Here is a 20,814-nt window from a genome sequence, read left to right as displayed (position 1 = left end):
CATGTGCTTGACCCTGGATTGATGGAATTAGCTGCTTTGTCCTGGAGGTATCAAGGCAGCGATTGCCATTTTTCATCATTGCTGCTTTATATTAGAGAATGATGGTGCCAAACTGTTCCCTTCTGTTAAGAGCTTAAAGAATATTATACTTCCTTCTTTTTATTGCACAACAATCAACTGTAATAAAATTACTCCCTATACAGGCCAAATAAATCTCTTGCTCATAGTATCCTTTATAATCAGCCAATGTAAGTAAAGATTCAGGGACATGAGGAACTGCAGATTCTTAAATCTTGCACAGAACAGAATGCTGGAGAGTCTCACTGGGAAGGCAGCAACTCTGGAGGACATGGATAGGCCAGTCCACTCTTATGGATACTGTTGGATATATTTGGATACTTTCTGTTCTAAATAAGTAAAGATTTGTTATATTTGATTTGGCTTCCGTGTTAGCAAGTGGGAATTAAAACTTGGCTACTATTCATGATTTCTTTCTTTTAAAACTGCCCCTATTTTGGATTCAGCCAAAATGACTATCACGTTAATTATTTGGAGATATAATTCTGGAAGCGCTCACATTTAAAAATTGGAAATAAGAGAAATATTATCCATGGATTTTTTTTTTGTCTCATCAATGCTTCACGAACTGAAGAGAGAAAATTAATGAATCTTGATCAAAAACAACTAAAAATGATTACATAATTACATACAATACTATTGAATTTAAAAAACAGACACTCCAAACTATTCTGCTGCTGAGTTACATTTGTTATTTTAGTGCAGAGACAGGCTTTCATATCCACTAAAATTGATGGATGGAAAGTTTTCCTGGGCCTTCTAACCTCTGATCTGAATTTTCAATATGGCTTTCTGAAGATTCATAACAGAATATGGGTGGGCGGCGTGACTCTTGTCAGCAGCGGCCTCTGCAGTCCGTCTGTCTTTTTTTATTGTTTTCTGTCTTGTTCTAGGTAGTTTTTATTGTATTTTTTGTCGGGGTATGTGTGTAGGGGTGGGGTGGGGTGGGGGAACTTTAAGGTCTTTCCCCTGCACGGGAGACCCGACCTTTTCTTTGTCGGGTCTCCGTTGTCGTTGGGGCTGCAACGTGGAGCGGCCTCCAACAGGAATGACCTGGGACTCCAGTCGCGGAGCTGCGGATTTACTCACCATCACGGAGCTGGCCGAGTCCGGAGCGGGTGGAGCTGTGGTGGAGCGCTGCTGTGACCCGACACCCGGAGATTCGGAAGCTCCTACCGCAGGTCTGTGGACAGTAATACCGGGAGCCCGCGGGTCCCTGGTGGGAGACCGCTTTTCGGGGCTTCCGCAGCGGCGACTTCTCCCGCCCGAGTTGCGGGGTTGAAGATTACCTCGAGCGGGGCCTACATCACCGCCCCGCGCGGCTTGGATTGGCCGCGGGACTTTGTGAGCGCCCGCCGGGGCTCCAACACCAAGAGCCCGCCGGGGCTCCAACACCAAGACCCGGTGCGTGGCCTTGCATCACCCGGCGTGGCTTTAATGGCTGCGGGACATTTAACATCGCCCGCTGGGGGGCTTTGACTCTGTCTTTGACTCTGACATGGGGGGGAGAGGGGAGTGCAGGGGAGAGATATGTTTAAGTTTTGCCTTCCATCACAGTGAGGAGGACTCACTGTGATGGATGTTTATGTGAATTGAATTGTGTTGGTGTGTTGGTTCTTTTTTTGTATGGCTGCAGAAACCAAATTTCGTTTGAACCTCATGTGAGGTTCAAATGACAAATAAAAGGTATTGTATTGTATTGTATTGTATTGTATTGTATTGTATTGTATTGTATTGTAAAACCGCAAAGCTCAATCTCCAATGCACTGAGCTTTTCGCACGGAATAATTGAGTGAAGAGATGTTTGAGCACATCTTTGTGCAGATTTTTGAAGTTCAACATAATTTTGGGTTCACTGCAAAGTTGAGCTCGAAGCAGAAATATTTTTTGAATAAATTTTAAGATTTATTTTTAGCATTTGTTTTTTTCGCCTGATATTCAAAAGGTTTATGGACTAATAAAATGGAAAATGAATTTTCCTGATTAATCAATCACAAAAATTTGCGATTGAGTTTGCATATGCTAAATGATACTAATTGCTAGTAAGTAATTTAAACAAAATTCCATGACTAGTAATTAAAGTACTTCCAACTTGTTCAAATATTTATAATGTAATTTATGTTAATTTTGACTATTTAATGAAAATTCTGTTTGAAGCCTGATATGCGTCTAATTTAATGTTTAGATTCATTACAATGTTATTAATTATTAACATTCCAGTTAATCCAAAACAATCTTATGCATATCCCAAGGTAACTACAATTTATAGCAGTCTAATGAAAAATAAATCCATAAATAATGCAGTTATTAATTTAGTTACATTTATAGGCAATACCTCAAGGCTTGTTAAAATGTATAAATTATTGCTGTTTATCATAGGGGATGAAACTGTCCTTGGTGTGACACTTTTGTCTAAGAACAAACTTTTATTGTATATTGAAATGAGGTGCATTTCACTGTGGTTGCTCTTGTATAAATGCAAGATAAAATATAAGAGGGCAAGTTTTATGGTCATTATACCAACACAACAAAGTAAAACTTCATCTTGGATGCAACATTGTGGGTTTCATTCATCATCTTTGCATTGTATAAACTTCATGAGATTTAGCATTATTCGAGCGAATGGAATGTAATGTAAATTGGAATGTCCAATCTATAGTCAATGCACTTCTACTCCTTTTATGCTGCAGCCAAAGATGAACTTCTACCTTCATCCAAAGAAGCCTCAACATTCCGCTGATGTTGTGCAACAGTCTTTCTTTCCATCACTCACTCCATGTTTAAGTTTTGAGATCACCTAAAACAATGCTGAATATGTGAAAATAATACCCAATATGAGTATTTCATTATATGATAATCAATAGCATTGCTGCTACTAGATCCTTTATCATCAATATCCTGAGGGTCATCTTTGATCACAAACTCAACAGGAAAAGGCAAATAAACACAATAACTGAAACAACAGGTCAGAGGCTGGGTAGGTTGTGAGCAGTAATTCACCTACTGGCATCTGGGGGTCCTTGTACATCAGTCAATGAAAGTAAGCATGCAGGTCCAGCAGGCAGTGAAGAAAGCAAATGGCATGTTGGCCTTCATAACAAGAGGAGTTGTATAGGAGTAAGAGGTCCTTCTGTAGGTGTACAGGGCCCTGAAGAGACCACACCTGGAGTATTGTGTGCAGTTTTGGTCTCCAAATTTGAGGAAAGACATTCTTGCTATTAAGGGAGTGCAATGGTAAGTACTGGTGTTGCCAGCAACATCCTTAACCTATATATTTAAAAAATGAAGAATTGTTTGTTTTGCATCCGTCCAAGTTGCATTGTACCAAGGGAATGATTATTTCCAAAGAATAAATGATCTAAATATTATTTTCAAATATAATATATACATATATTCTGATATCCAAAACAGCATACTATATTTTTGTTGGTAGCAAAGTTATTACACAATGTGCGAGAACGAATGTACGAAGAATTTTGTTTGGCAAATTTATAACTTTCCCAAATAAAATTCTTTGTAAGCATTCTGGTGCTGGAATTTGCATTGAAAGTTTAGATTTCAAGCATTTTAATGACCAAGATTTAAAGAAGATTTTTTTCTGAAACACAACTCATGGGTAACATCTGAGCACGGAGTAGTTGAATCTTGAATTTATATCAGTGCAAAATAAAAATTAGCCTAAATATCTTTTGTAGAACTCCACACATTCTCTCCTGGCAATAAAGTTTATTTCATTCTGGTCATAATGCAAGTTAATTGTATCTTTATTTCTCATCCCTAATTCACTACCAGATCTACCAGTTTGTGTGACTGACAATACAGTAAAACATCCTAACCAAAGTTGTATACAAGCCATGTAAGACCGGGTGAATCTCCAGATTCATCAAACAAATATGATTTTTGGCATATTTTAAAGGAAGAGGAAGAGGAGGAAGAGGAGGAAGAGGAGGAAGAAGAGGAAGAGAAGAGGAGGAAGAAGAAGAGGAAGAAGAAGAGGAGGAAGAAGAAGAGGAGGAAGAAGAAGAGGAGGAAGGAAGAAGCATAAAGAAACAGTCTTCATCCATATCTGACTCCGCCTCCTCCTCCTCCCTCAGCCTCCTCCTGCCTCTTCCTCCTCCCTCCTCATCCTCCTCCTCCTCCTCCTCTCCTCCTCCTCCTCCCTCCTCCTCCGCCTCCTCCGCCTCCTCCTCCTCCCTCCTCCTCCTCCTCCTCCTCCTCCTCCTCCTCCTCCTCCTCCTCTTCCCTCCTCTTCCTCTTCCTCTTCCTCTTCCTCTTCCTCCTTTCCTCCTCTTCCCTCCTCTCTTCCTCCTCTTCCTCTCTTCCTCCTCTTCCTCCTCTTCCTCCTCTCCCTCCTCTCCTCCTCCTCCTCCTCCTCCTCCTCCGCCTCCTCCTCCTCCAGAAGAAGAAGAAGTAAGAGGTTCTTTGCTTGAGGAATGACCTGGGACAATGGAAACAAACAGAATTGAAGAGATTTCAGTGCATGATAGAGATAGACAGGGTGGCAAAGCTAGGAGGGATGGAAGCTATTGATGAACATAAAAAGAAAAGTATATTTTAAGCTCAATTAATTTTGGGATGACAAACTGAGAAAATGAGAAAACAATTGAGTGGATTCTGGTGACAGCTTGGGAAATTGTACTTTTCTTTCTCTGGTCAATTACCATGATTTGGATCCCTTTAGGCTGCTTTGTTTCTGTGTTAAGAGTATCCTGTCTCTATCATGTCTGCTGCTATTCTGTATGCTTTTTCCTCTTTTATCTCCAATATTTTGTCTGCAACTCAGACAGAATCATTGAGGATTAGAATTGTTGTTGATCTGATAGCATTCATCTGATCTATGATTACCAAGGGCATATGGCTGCTGCTGGCAAATTCCTTGGATAACCATTGACATCTAAGACAAAGTGTAGAACATGGTGCAGCTGTAAAGTCTGAGGTGCCTGGACCAGGGTTGTTTGCACCCAGTTGCTTATTGCATTGAAATGGATCTGACAGCAATTAGCCCATGTTTGTACAAATCTGGATTGTGCATTTCATTACATTTTTTCCTAGTCCTTGCAAAGTGTCCATGTGCTACTTTGATACAAAAACCTCCAATACATATTATTACTCAGACAACACACTTTCTGTAGTCCTGTGAGAACTAAATTATTGAACATTGTGGCAGATATTTCAATCTTGCTAGACCTTCATCAAGCTGGTACCTGACCTTTGAGTAACATCGCCATATTTATTTTCCTCAGCCAGGTGTATTGACAGAATTGATGATAATGAAGTACAGTCCTTTGCTTGGATCTGCGTTTTCAATTCTAAGAAAACAGAAACATTTAGATGAGTTCCTAACATACCAGGCAGGCCAATGAAAGCAGAACAACAGCAGAGTGAGTTTTATCGTTCTAACTTTGCAGAAAGTTACTGTGCTCACCACTCTCTGATTCTTTGTCCAGTGACGACAATTTTAGGCTCTGAGTAGAGCTGGCTGGCTAAATGGTTCCTTCTTTCTTCCTAGTCAAATCCTCAGGATCAAGGGTGACTGAAATCCACTCCAGTTCTGTGGGTTCTGGGGTGACTGATGAGCCCAATGTGGAAACCACAGACTCTTCCACTGGACACAAGATACCTGACAGGTTGGGCAGGCAGATAGTTTGTGAGGTAATTCACTGATTCCACCATTTATGCTTGGATCTTTTGCACATCCAAGGCTCTTATGCCATCCTGAAGGTTCTCCCTCTCCACTCCAGTGTTCATGGACCACAGTCAATGGGAATTATGCATGTTCTTCCAAGGATGTTTTGAGAAAATCTTTGAATCGTTTCCTCTGTCTACCTGGTAATCTCTTCCGTGACAGAGCTTAGAACAAAGTCTAGTCTCCAGCCACTCTTGACACTACCATAGGGTTACCATGGACTTATTCCCTGAAATTGCATGTTACATGGTCCAGTAAGCTGACGGACAGTTAAATGTTGAGAACACATGGAGCAAAGATCATATTATAGGAGTAAACAGCTTCAGAAATGGATTTGAAAAGGCTCAGACATTGAGTGAGACCATTCTCAAAATTGCAACTTACTACATTGATCACCATAAACAAAATATAGCAGCTATTGGAAATCTGAATAAAAAAGGAATTGTTCGATATACATGTCAGGCTATAGAGAAGGAACATGAGCAAACATTTCATTCTGATTTGCTGCTGGAATGTTTCTCTCTTCACAGAGGGCACCAGACTTTCTGAGAATTTCCAGCATTTTCTGTTTTATGACGTATGTTTCCAGGTGCAATTTCACTTTCACCCCTGCAAAGCATCTCGCAATGGTTTCCATCCTCCCTGCACTGCATTGAATTCTGTGTAAGTAAATCACACTTTTAAGGGACTCCACCCTTGCAAGTGCTGGCGGCGTAATGGTGCAATGGTCGAAGAGTTGCTGCCTTACAGCACCAGAAACCCACATTCGATCCTAACTACTGGTGTTGCCGGTACACAGCTTGTACGTTCCCCCTGGGACCATGTGGGTTTTCTCCGTGTGCTCCAGTTTCCTCTAACACTCTAAAGACGTATAGGTTTGTAGGTTATGAGTACCCTATGACACAATGACTCATTTTTGTTGTATTATTTGCAATATGATAATACATTTTAAAATGTTATTAAATATAATTTTAAAATCTAAATATAAAGAAAACAGTAATGAGCATGAAAATATTAATTCAATGTTATGATTCTTCCAATATCTGTAAATCAACTACTAGAATCAGAAATTCTTGATTGAATGATAATTTTGTAATTCATGTTAATGTCCTATAACTGTGGCCAATAAAAGTGTTACAATTACTGAGTGAGGAGCTAAGCAAACTTCACCAGACTAAGGGCAACAAAAGCATTACCCAAGTTAACCATGCCCAGAACCTATCAGTCAGCATGTTAAGCCATATTTAATGCATTTAATGGGATAATCAAAGAAAAGAAGAAATAACTGAATCATGAATTATATTTTGTAATTCAAATTCATACGCAACAGAACCATGCATATCATACCCTCATTACTGGTTTCATTTTAACTGTTTACATGGGTTTAGCATTAAATTAAACGAAAAGGGGGAAACAAATCATTAGTATGGCAATTGTACGCATTTTATGAACATAGATGTCCTGAGGACGATCATAAACCAGCTTGGAAGTATGGTGAAAGATAACGGAATTACAATCCTCTGAAAATCCATACAGCTGACAGTAAGTTGCATTTACTGGAGATAAACTTCCAAAGCAATGCAAGTAATGGAACCCTGTGTCGAGATTTACAGTAACAGACTCAGCTCCAGGGTATAATATCTTCAGCTGCTCAATATCAACACTTCTGCATGTGATAGTAACAAAAGGGGGTGAATAGTAAACCTCTTAGTCACAGAGATAAATAAGATCAACATTCACTGGATGTGCTGCTTTCTGTATCACAGGATTATATTTAAAATACATAAGAAAGCACCCAGGGGAGGTGTTGGATTTAGGAAGCACGGTTAAGGTAATGTCATGTATGGATTGTAATACTGATTTTTATAATACTAACATTAAGTCATTTTTTCATTGCTGTAAATATGATGAGCCTTTTTTTGACAGTCATTACCTTAAATAATTTCTCCCTGGTATAGATGGAAATCTTTCTGATTCAGTGCAAGGGTGCTGTGAACATGGGTGAGTTGTAAGCGAATCCTTTTTAGTTACAATGTATTCATGTTCCAGGATCTGATATCGTCAGCAAGACTGCATTTATTGCCTGCTTCTGATTGCCCCTGATCTCAGTGGTTTGTATGGCATATCATAGGGCACTGAAGAGTCAACTATGTTGGGATGTCTGTGGTCACAAATACACCATGTAGTCCAGGTAGTCTGAGGTCTTTAGAAAATAAGGTGGTATTTTGCTGACCATCAAGTACTCATCTATGCCAAATCCATTACCACCAGCATCTCAGTCTCCTTAGCTCCAAGGTTGACAAACACAGCCAATCCATTCTCTCCCTCAATGCTCCATTCCAGGCGACATCTGGTAAATCTCTTTAGCACTCCCCAATGCATTCATTGTGGTGGTCTCCATCCTGTTATATCCTATGCTACAGCTGATGAAGACCAACATCCTGTGTGCTTTTTATATCAACATATCCACCTGTGTTATCGCCTTTAGGGGATCTGCCGATTTCTACACGGTGGTCCTTCGGTTCTGTAATAGCATCGAGGGCCTTATCATCCATGATGTAGATCCCACCTTTATTAATCCTCCCAAAATACATCATCTTGTACTTATATTTAATTTATTTTCACCATTGCTTCCCCAAGATACCAGCTGACCAATATCATTCCATAAAATAAAATTATCCTTCTTACTATCAACAACACCACCAATTTGCATGTCTTCTGCAAACATACTAATCATACCTATATTCATATATTTATATCCAAATTGTTAATGTGTATGACCAACAATAAGGGTCCCAGCACTGATACCGGGGGAGCAGCAGTGGTCATAGGCTTCTAAATACAAAAGCAACACCCTGGCATGTCCCCTTGTTTCTTATTACCGAGCCAACTTTGGATTTAATTTGTCGATTTGCTGACGATCACATGGGCTCTAACATTTGGGACTAGCCTTTCCTGTAGGATCTTGTCAAAAGCATTGCTGAAGTCAATATAACTGTATCAACCACACAGCTCTCCTTAACGTGCTTTGTTGCTTCTTTGAGAAACTCAATCAAATTGATCAGATAGGATCCACCATTAGAAAGCCATGGCAAATATCCTAAAGCCACCACAGTTTTTCCAAGTATTAATTAATTATGGAGTCATGGAGTCGTAAAATACAGAAAGAATAAGGGTTCTGACCCAAAATGTCACTCCTCTTATTCCAGGGATGCTGCCTGACCGGCAGAGTTACTCCAGTATTTTGTTGAAAGGTCTCGACCCAAAACGTCACTCATTCCTTCTATCCAGAGTTGCTGCCTGTTCTGCTGAGTTACTCCAGCATTTTGTGTCTATCTTCGGTGTAAAGCAGCATCTGCAGTTCCTTCCTACATATTGGATATAAATTGGATAGTTATATGGATGGGAAAGGAATGGAGGGTTATGGTCTGAGCGCAGGTATATGGGACTAGGGGAGATTATGTGTTCGGCACGGACTGGAGGGGTCGAGATGGCCTGTTTCCGTGCTGTAATTGTTATATGGTTATTATATATTGTATCTATCCAACAGAAATAGGCCCTTTAGTCCAATTTGCTCTTGCCAATTAATCCACACTAGTCCCACCTGCCCGAATTTGGCCCTAATGCCTCTAAACCTTTCTATCCATGTACCTGTCCAAATATCTTTTAAATCTTGCTTTAGTACCAGCCTTAACTGTATCCTCTGGTAGCTCACTTTATATATCCCCCACCCTCTGTGTGCATGCATTCCTTCAGAAACGTTTCCAGTAACTTGTCTACAACTGACATTAGACTAATTACCTGCTTGTCCCTGCTGCCTTTCTTGAATAAAGGTGTCTCATGGGATTTATTTAATGTGTTATTTGGGTATTAGTTCCAGGAGCACATAAACATGAAAAGAGAGTGTCTCTTTAAAGGGCGTGAAAATGACAATGAATACTTTCTTCCAAGCAGCTGGTTAATGTAAGGAGAGAATAAAAGGACAAGTATTAGCCACTAATCTGTTGTGCAGTTTCCTTAATGAGAGCATGTAACTTAAGTAATCAAACTTTTAACAAATGTCTGGTGAATTCTTAACATAGGTTACAATTTATTTCTGGAGACTGATATCTCACACTAAACTGGGCCTAAATTATCCTTTCAGCTCCAGTCTCCATGTTGGCTGCTTACAAATGATCAATAGTGTCTGAGAGCGCTGATGAAAATCATACTCATAAATAATTAAAAATAAGCACTTAAGTCATTTTAAAAACTGAAAGTGCCCACAAATGTATCATTGTTGGCAGGATGAAACATTCAATATAATAGCATCAGCAATTTGTACTCTGCCTCTGATAAAGGGCCTGTCCCACTTGAACGACCTTATCCACGAGTTTAGAAGACCCTAGACGAGTTGAAAAAAATGGCAAGGTTGTTGTTGACTCGCCGAAGTTAAAGGCCACATACGACCTCCTACGACTATGTCTATGACCTCCTATGACCCTCCTCGACCTCAGTCTTCCACATCTAAGATCAACTACGACTAGCTACGAGTGGAAAATTATCACATGATAAAATTATGTCATGTTTGCTTTTTTTTTCTCGGGCCAGTTACCGACCTACGACTACCTACGACTATGTACAACTATCTACGACTAGCTATGACTACCATCATGACCTACTACGACCTACCTACAAGTAAAAAGTATCAATTTATTTCCGTGCCGACCTTTTCTTTTACTCATGGACATTTTTTATCAGGCTGTAAAAAACGCCGCGGCCAACAGTACGTGGAGACCACCCACGAGCATGAGGAAGAGTTACGAAGACCTCCTACGACCTTGTGGCGACCATGCTGTGAGTATGAGTCAAGGGCGAACTTGGCAGAGGTCGGCAATTAGGTCATGAAAGTGGGACAGGGGCTTAACTATCCCTTTGACATCAAAAGAAAAAAAAATGGAGGGAGTCTATAACAAACCGCTTCCACTATGTCCAGAATTTTGCACTATTGACAGGAAATGATTATCAAGGTTAAGAAGCAATCTTCATATTCTTAATTGGACCTGTTGGATATAATGCAAAGTTATATAAATATTGTTTGTCAGATATTCAAGTGCAATATTTCCCAGTCCATATTGTTTGTCGTCAGCAACACACAACATATTGTTTGTGGTCAAACAACTTTATAGTTTTTCTTTCCAATTCAGTGAATCTCATTATATTTAGAAATAGGTTCTCCTACTTTGTGGGTATTATTTGACTGAGTAGTTGTTATTTGCTGATGCTAGCCTGAGATTTTAGTTTAGTTTGGTTTTGTTTAGAGATAGAGCGTGGAAACAGGCCCTTTAGTCCACTGAGACCGCGCCCACCAACGATCCCCACACATTAACACTATCCTACACACACTAGGGACAATTTTACAATTATACCAAGCCAATTAACACATAAACCTGTACGTCTTTAGAATGTGGGAGGAAACCAGAGTTCCCGGAGAAAACTCACGCAGGTCACAGGGAGGATGTACAAACTTCATACAGACAAGCACCCGTGGTCAGGATCTAACAGGTCTCTGGCGCTGTAAGGCAGCAACTCCACTGCTGCGCCACCATACCACCCAAGTAAATGCTTCTTAGTTTTTCACGCAATGCACTGTGGCATTGGCCACAAGTAAATGGTTTTCCACATTGAACAGGTTCAAATTCCAGTTTAAGGAACCTGATTGCTTGAGGTCAGATGAACATCAGGGCCCTATAATGTGCTTCCGTGGGCAATACATAATCTACAAAATAACATCTTCAAGAAGATTTTTTTCCATCTGTTCACATCAGAGTGATTTCCATGTGAAGAAACTAAAAAATATGTGCAAAATACTTGGGGAAAGTATTAGTTTTAAAGAAGCATAGTTCTAGCAGATTTTAGAAGTATTGTACTGTCAGATGGGATAAAAATCAAAGTAACCACATCAAAGGACTTTGTCCTTCATGAGCTAAATCTAAACCAGATAGTTGTCTCATCCTTATTTGAAACACGAACAGTCACTGCTGTAACCAGCATGTTTCCAGCCCCGCAACCAGCATTGTAATTAGTCTTGTGGTAACGTTTTCACGCAACACACCGTGGCATACCTACTGACGTGGAAGTGCTTTGTTCAAGTGTGACACACCTAGGCTATTTGTTTACAAAAGGGAATCAATTATTCAATATGTTATGGAGTGTAATTCCTAACTAAATTTAATGTGTAATTGCAGAAGAGCTTTAGCCTTAGCCAACAGCTTTCAAATGCAGATGAATGTTAACCATGGTCAATAAAAAAGCAAGTGTTAGTCAAAAAGCAGTATGCCGTCGAAAATGTGATCACTTACAAACTTCTCGTTAAGCGATCAGCCCGCATTAAGTATTTCTTTCAGTACAATTTACCCGATTTAGAAGATTACACTAGAGGTTTGTTAAAAGCAAAGATCCTTACGGCAGAAGTTGGAGGAGTTTTAAATTATAAATTCACCATGAACGTAAACACAATAAAAAATGTAATAAAATATTAGTGGATGATGTTCGTGGAATTATCTTACACTGCTCGTAATACAACCAGAATGATTGAGTAGTGAATCCCAGTCCTATGTGTATTTAAATATTAATCTCTTGTATTTAATAAATGTTCAGCATCCCTCATGTTTATGATGGTATTTCTTATGTGAATTCTTACCAATGGGAAAAGGAAACACTTAAAATTAGATATAAGATTGCCTTAGTTGATCTTTACTATTCTGGGTCATTAACATTGATAGGCACTTTGCCAAAAACCACAAATGCACAATGGGAATTACCTCAAATGTCTTCTCATCTGCAGATTAGCCATTCATCACCATGTCTATTCAAATGCAGAAACAATATTTGATAATCACTTATCCTCAGTTAAAAATCCCTCTGTGAATCAACATGTATTAAGCAGCACTCTGTTTACCAAATATATCAAAGTGCACTATTATTTACCAGCACTGATATTGGTGAGTCTGATTCATTGTCCTGCCTTGCAAAGAAATACCAGTCCTCAGAAATCTGTCTACGGTCAGTCACACTAAATGCCTTTAGAGCATAGTACAATACTGCAACTATTGCACAGTGCATTTAGCGCTTATACAATGGGTGAATTTCTAGGCACATACCATTGCTGTAAAAAGTGTACCTTTTGGAGATCTTTATTTGCGCTGTGGTAACAGTTCTATGAAACAAAATTATGAAAACCAGTTCTTTAATAGTTAATGACATGGGAGTTCATGAAAATTGTATTGAAGTCAATAACCAATTTTATGCTGCATTATCATTTATTTTAGGTTTGAAAAGATGAATAAAATAATCTCTTAAAAGCTAATGGTTCAGATGCACTGCCAAAATATTGCATATAAATTAATTTCTGGACAAACAGCTAATATTTATAAACCCCGGTTGGCATCATGCACAAATACTGTCATTGGAGAACAATAAATCTCTGTCATTAAAAAAAAAATTGTTGGAGCAACTCAACAGGTTAGGTAGGATCCCTGGAGAACATTGTTTAGGTGACGTTTTGGGTTGGGACTCTCCTACCATAAATCCTACCGTCCCTGGTTGTAGCTAAATCTCTCTGATTCCTTTTCCTAAATTAATGCCTCATAGTTTAAGCAATAATGTATGATCAAATGAAGATCAACCTAAGACCCACCTTTATGATCTCATTGAGCCAACACTGAGGGATGATGGAGGATAGAAATGACTTTTTCTGTTAGCTCCCTCAATTTTTCTCATTTAAGACCAACATGTATTGCTATGCCTAACTGCCCTTGAACTGGAAGCCTTTCTAGGGCTTTTCAGAGGGTAGTTAAGAATCAGCCAATGTTTCTGTGTAGGTCAGTCAAATGACGGCCAGAGAGATAAAGATGACAATTTCCTAGCGTAAAAGAGGTTAGTGAAACTGAAGATCCAATACATTCACAATCATCTCTACGGTTGTTGGCGTTGTATTTCTGAATTGATTTATTTAACTGAGTGAGTTTGATCTCCCCATCTGTAGTAAGGCAGAATAATCATACCTCTGAAATATTAGTGTACTCCTGAATTACAAAATTAATAATGCAGCCATCAGGATCCTGAATCCCTGATGCTGACCCATCAGGATCCTGAATCCTGAACCCTGTATCAAATGGCCTGGACCCTCACATTCCGCAGTCTGGACTCTTCTGGACCTTCGTACTTCCAAGGGATCCCTGTAAATGCTTCTCTGCATTTGGAATCGCTTTTGGATATTTTATCCCTGTCATCACAATTTCAGGTATTCGTGCAGAAAATTATTGTTCCTTTTTTTCAACTATCCACAGCTTTTCTACTCAAGCTGAATTCAACTCCTATCCAACGGCAGGAATTTAATATCCAAGAGTTGGCCTTTTATCTGCCAACTATATTGACTTTAGGAGCCTTACGGTTGGCATAAACAGATCAACCCAATTTGGTCCTTTGTGGCGTTGGTTTTCTTTTGAAATTTGATCTTGGAAAGAACTGAGTCCAAGGCTGTTAATAATTTATTTCATCTTTATATCACAGTTGTAGAGTGGAATTGGAAAGCTGGTGAGCATTCAGTAAAATCTTCTCCTGGCAGGTTTATTATTTTAACTGAGGTTCTGATCATATTTTCAAAGGAATGTTTTAATGTTATGGGGACTGAACAATATTATAAGCAAGCTGTTAAAATTGAACCTATTATGTCATCTTTAGAATAAAAAGGAAGTAAATCGTCAAGATATTAAAGCAAAAATATATGTGATTGTTTTATTTAACCAAAGTTCTGATCTTGTATTTTAAACATACAGGCGCCATAATGATATCAATTGATATGTACAGAATATTGGACACCAATTAGTTTAAAATACAAAATCATACAACTTTGGTTTCGGTTTTACAAATCAGCCCACAATATTATAACTGAAAATAGACTGAAATTAATAGCAGAGGCGAGGCTCTGGTGACACACTTGCTGGAATATTGTGCACAGTTCTGGAGTCCCTGCCTAAGGAAAGATACATTTGTGATAGAGGGAGTGCAACAAAGATTGATTCCTGGAATAGGAGACTGTACCCTGAGGAAAGATTAAGCTGACTGTGTCAGTGCTTCTTAGAGTACAGAAGAAAGAGTGGAGATCTCACTGAAACAAAAAACAGTCTTGCAGGGCTTAATAGAGTAGATGCGAGGATGATGTTATACATGTCTGGGATATATAAAATCAGGGACCACAGTCTCAAAATAAGGGGTCAGACATTCAGAACAGAGATGTAAAATAAATTTCTTCAACCAGAGAGTGGTGAATCATTGGAATTCTCTGCCCGCAAGGATTGTGGAGGTTGAGTTCTTATGTATATTCAAGATAGAGATCAATAGATGTGTGGAAATTAAATAAATTAAATTAAATTAAATTAATCCAGGAATATGATGTTAACGCAGGAAGGGAATGAAAAAAGGAAGAAAAACCAGTTACGATCATATGGAATGGTGGAGCAAGTCCTACGGGCCTACCACTGCTTCTAGTTCTTATGTTTTTGTTTTAATTAGTCATATACTCATCGATCTGTGGACCTGTGCCTGCATAACTACATATTCTGCAGATGCACTGCAGAAAGTATCCTGACTAGTTACATCACTAGTTACATCATGGACTGGTATAATAATGTACTGGAACATAAAAGGCAGTTGAGAGTGGTGGACTCATAACAGTCCATTACAGGCACAGACCCCCCCCCCCCCCCCCCCCCCCCCACACACCCCTTCCATCAAAAGCATCTGCATGAAGCTGTCTCAAGAAGGCAACATCTATCACTTACACAACTTTTTGAGGGACTGCCGGCACTCGTCATAGGTCGTTGCAGGTCGCTGAAAATTAAAAATCCAGCAGCGACCAGAACAAGGTATGACTCTTTGGGTGACTACTCACGACCATACAGACTTGTTGCCGGGGTGTCACCTGTATGGTCATGACTAGTCTCCTCAGTCGCCCAAAGAGTCGTAGCATCTTTCTGGTCGCCGCTGGATTTTCAACGTTGAAAATTTTCGGCGACCTGGAATGACCTATGACGGGTACTGGCAGACGCCGAAAAAGTCACATAAGTAGGACAGGCCCTTAAGGCTCCTTATTTTCTGGGCCATACCCTCTTCTCACTGGTACTATTGGGCAGAACTAAAGCCTGAACTTACATCCACCAGGTTCAGGTACAGTTACTTTCCTGTTACCATCAGGTTTATACTTTAGACTCTAGAAATACAGTGTAGAAAAAGACCCTACAATCCACCGAGTCCATGCCAACCAGCGATCATCCCGCACACCCCATACGCTAGCATTATTCTACACACTAGGGACAATGTACAATTTTACCAAAGCCAATTAACCTATAAACCTGCAGGTCTATGGAGTGTGGGAGGAAACTGGAGCACCTGGAGAAAACCCACGAGGTCACAAGGAGAATACACAAACTCCATACAGACAGTAAAAATAATCAGGGTCGAACCTGGGTCTCTGGCGTTGTAAGGCAGCAACTCCACTGCTGTGTCACTGTGTTGCTTTATGCCCCTGTCCCACTTAGGAAACCTGAACGGAAACCTCTGGAGACTTTGCGCCCCACCCAAGGTTTCCGTGTGGTTTCCGGAGGTTTTTGTCAGTCTCCCTACCTGCTTCCACTACCTGCAACCTCCGGCAACCACCTGCAACCTCCAGGAACTGCTCTCACCTTCTAACCACTACTGACAGATGCCAAGAAGCAGACCACGCATTCAGGCTTTAAGTGTGCCTTCCACACTTCTTTTAAGATGTTTTTTTTCCTTTCTGATAGTTTGTCTGGATTATCCCTGTTCCTTGCTGGATCTCTGAACTAAACTAAACTAAACTAAACTAAACTAAACTAAACTAAACTAGTCAAAAGGCAATTTATATATTCCTCAAGTCCTTCAATTCTTGGGCACATATTTTTTGATAAATAGCTAAACAGATAAAAACAGATGTAGTATGAACAGCCAGAACCCTTAACTTAATTCATTATCCTTCAAGACTAATACCGACAAAATCCCACCTTCACCTGCTCTCATTGTAGGGAAATAGATTTGTATTTGTAAAGTCCGTTCATTTTTGCAGGAGTTCTTCCCATACTCCAGATTAAACTTGGCAGAAAACCCAAGCAAATCCTTGTGAAACTATATAAATTCCTTAAATTATCAGACTATCCCCACGGAGAACATTGTCCATTCACTGTGAAAACTCTCAGACCCTGTGTAGGTGGATCATGGCCATTTCCTTGGGAATTCTTCCAGTCTTCCTGCGGAACATCAGCAGAACCCCCTGAAATTTTAAGACTGTGACTTATTACCGTTTCATATCAAATATTGTCTCGATATTTGTAACAAAAGGCTTCCATCTGGTTACAAGTTGGTCTTAATCCTTTCCATCATTTTACAATGAGTACTGCCAGATGTTTCATTCATGAAATTTGGGTTTCAAATTTCTTTCCGTATGCCTGCAAAAAGCATCTTGACCTTTGGAGTTAATTCATAAAGCCATTTATATTCACTGCATAAACGGGATTTCTGTTGCACATCATCAAAGTAACGCCGGAGGAGCTGGAGCAGCTCCAAGGAGTTCAGTGTCTGCAGGCTTCATTGCATCACTTTGTCTTTCTAGTAGATGCATGTTTTGTTGTATAAAGGGGCCAAATAATAGGAAGACCAAAGCACCAATCCAAGTGTAGGATTGTATCATACATGAACCAGTAACCAAGACTCTCGGCAAAACATAAAGTGCTGGAGGAACTCACTGGACCAGGTAGCATCTGTGCAGGAAAAGGACAGGCAATGTTTTGGATTGGAACCCTTCTTCGGACTAGATACTGACCCAATATGTTACCTATCCATTCCCTCCACAGATTCAACTTTACCTGTTAAGTTCATCCAGTACTAAGTTCCCAGTACACAGTTTTCTATGCCTTGGTGATACAAGTGCACATCTGTGTAGTAGCCATTTAGTTTAACTCAGTATGTTATAAATGATGGCCATTTGCCTTTAAATTTGTCTGCCTGTAATTATGTGGGTGGGATTTATTACGTAGTTGGAGGCGTGTTTGTGGCTGGAATTTTTCAGGCAGACGCGCGAGTTGTTAGTGCAGTTGAAGAAGCATGGGAGGAAGGCACAGCTTTCGACCATGCCAGAGTTCGACCATGCCGGAGTTCGACCATGCCGGAGTTCGACCATGCCGGAGTTCTACCATGCACGAGTTTGACTACGAGTAAGATTAAAATGTACTTAAACAAAAAGAAGTTTGGATGAATATCTCACTGTTTTTACTACGACAATAAAGAAACTATTAATCATGAGACTGTGTTTTGAAGATTTATCTTTGGACGGCTTTGAATGTCTCGTGGAGAACTCCCATTCGAAACGAGGCTATTTACTATGTCTTCAACATAGTGGCTAGAGGAAAAAATCCTTGAACGATATAATAATCTGTCACTACATCTAGGTACTACTTACATATTATGAGAGTATCTGCTTCACCGCACACTCAGAGATAGCATTCCAGTTTCCTAACTCTGCAGATTCTGATTCAGATTTAGATGAGTCTATTGTCATATACACGACCACACTGTGGATGCAAATATTATTCCCTCAGATCCTCCCTAAACCTCATCTCCCTTATCTTGAACCCCTGGCCTCTACGTAAAAGACTGTTATTATCTACCCTATCTATGCCATTAATAATTTTCCACGTCTTATTCAGTTCCACTTCAGCCTTCTCCCCTCTGGGGAAAAAAACTCTGCCCACAAGATCTCTCCTCACCATCCCATTACCTCTGCACCCTGTCCATGCAATTAATGTCCTCTAATAATATGGTGACACACTTACAGTACTCCTGCAGTGGCCTAACCAATCTTTTATAATGACATTTTTAATTTCTATTTCTTATATTCCAAGGCCAAGCTAATGAAGGCAATTATTATCTATACCTTCTTCACCACCTTCTCTATGTGAAATACCTCCTCAGCTACAGATTCAGATTTTAATTAACTTATTGTCATATACACCAGGGGGATTATAAGATCATGTGATAGGAGTATCATTAGGCCATTCGGCCCATCAAGTCTACTCCGCCAATCAACCGTGGCTGATCTATCTCTCGCTCCTAACCCCATTCTGCTGCCTTCTCCCCATGGCCTCTGATACCATCCTAATCAAGAATCTATCTATCTTAAATATCTATCTATCTATATAATTAAAAGTCTAAACTTGACCACTTCCTGTTTGCACTGTATATTGATTTTAGAAAAAATGTGACCACTGTGATTTTTGGCTACCTTAATCAATATACAGTGGAGTCCCCCTCCAGCTGTCAGGGCCAGAGGATTTTTCCCATCGATGAAACATAAAGGACTTATCAATGTTTAAAAATTGTTGAGATTCTCTCTCCTGTCAATCACACCATGAAGGCCACGCCCCTTCCGGTGGGAGGGGGAGGAGCTATAAAACACAGAAATGTGGGCGTGGGTCAGTCTCTGCAAGATGGGGGAGGGAGAGGTTCAGGACTCTCAGTCTGAGCTGGAAATCTACAGAATACTGAGCATACTGACCTGTGAGTGACCTTTATGTGTTGTTAAACTGTGCCTTTTGCAACAGTGTGCCTTTTGAAACAGTGTGCCTTTTGCAACTGTGTACCTTTTGCAACTGTGTGCCTTTTGCAACTGTATACCTTTTGCAACTGTGTGCCTTTTGCAACTGTGTGCCTTTTGCAACTGTGTACCTTTTGCAACTGTGTGCCTTTTGCAACTGTGTGCCTTTTGCAACTGTGTGCCTTTTGCAACTGTGTGCCTTTTGCAACTGTGTGCCTTTTGCAACTGTGTGCCTTTTGCAACTGTAAAAAAAGATGAAAATGTCTAAAATTGATTGTCCACCCTCTCCCCCTTCTCTCTCACAGTCTCTTACCTGTTTTCGGCAGAATTTCTGGCAGTTCCTAAGCCCAAGCATCCATTCGGCCCACAATGTTCATACTAGCCCTCTGGAAACCAGTCCCTTCGGCCCACAACACCCATGCTAGCGATCCAGAAACCCCCCCCCCCCCCCCCCCCCCCACATTGGCCAGCAATCTTGGAATTGGTGGGGAGGTGGAATATTGTGTTGGGGGACCAGCCCTCCCGTGTGAAGCTGGGACCCAACGGGTCCCACTTAGTCTATCTAGTATATCACTAAAACTCTCATCTTTTTTGTTTCCATGTCTGTGTGTGTGTGTGTGTGTGTGTGTGTGTCTGTCAGAAATGTGATCCTGAGATTATGCCAAAACGGTACACGATAGCACTACAATTGTTGGCCCACCTTACTCAGCATTGCCCTGATGTGTGGTCTACCAAGTTTTGTTCAGATTAATGGTATATTTTACAAGTTATAGACATTTTTAACTTAAAACAAATGTAAACAGCGTCCCCCGTTTGCCGTTGGCAGCGTATGACATCACAATGGGATCTCATTTACATTTTTTAAAACTCGCTGTCCCCAATAAAAGCATGCTGGACACAGACACGGACACAGACATGGACTGGGCCAGGAGCTGCTTCCTCCCTCCCACTTCCGTGGCTCCAGACTGCAGCCTCAAAAAGTGACTGACTGACTTTCAGTTATTTTAAAATCTACATGCGCAGATAACTGAAAGTCTCCCCGTGTGTGCGGGATTTAAAAATAACTGAAAGTAAGTCAGTCACTTTTTGATGCTGTGGTCTGGAGCTGCAGGAGGGGGAGGGAGAGGGAGAGGCCTCCCCGTGGGCCCGGAGCAGCAGCCACTGGAGCCCGCACTGGCTCCATCCACAGCCCAGAGCCCTGAGCGTGGCACCAGGCCCTGGGCTGGTGTTCCAGCTGGTGCGGAGAGGCCTCTCCCTCTCCCTCCCACCTCCTGCGGCTGGTTGCATTGGGTAAACGGATTGCATTAGGGGAACGGGTGAGTGGTGGAATATTGCGTTGGGGGAATGGGGCCCAATGGGTCGCACGTGAGGTAGGGAAGGGAGAGTGGTTATGGACAATGCT

This window comes from Amblyraja radiata, chromosome 3, assembly GCF_010909765.2.
Source record: "Amblyraja radiata isolate CabotCenter1 chromosome 3, sAmbRad1.1.pri, whole genome shotgun sequence".
NCBI lineage: Eukaryota > Metazoa > Chordata > Chondrichthyes > Rajiformes > Rajidae > Amblyraja > Amblyraja radiata.
Note: the sequence above shows the minus strand (reverse complement) of the source record.